Consider the following 283-nt stretch of genomic DNA (forward strand, 5'->3'; position numbering starts at 1 on the left):
TGTAAATCTTGACTGAGGTCTGTTCTAGAAGAACCTTATAATCTTATGGCAGAACAGATTCTGGGAAGGTTTTGGTAGTAGGCGTTTCAGGACATTGTTTTGAAACTCTCTAAAGCCCCACAGTAAAATAGTAACTAGATAACAAAACTGAAAACAATGAACAACAAAGCTAGATGTTTTAGTTACCCTTTGCTGTACTAAAGACCTCGCCAATACATTAAAATGATCATTTTATTCCTTATCTCTAGAGCTGCTGTTCTCTGGGACTCAGTTGGAACAGGCC

The sequence above is a fragment of the Condylura cristata genome, unplaced genomic scaffold (genome assembly GCF_000260355.1).
Source record: "Condylura cristata isolate star-nosed mole 26May11 unplaced genomic scaffold, ConCri1.0 scaffold00012, whole genome shotgun sequence".
NCBI classification, from domain to species: domain Eukaryota; kingdom Metazoa; phylum Chordata; class Mammalia; order Eulipotyphla; family Talpidae; genus Condylura; species Condylura cristata.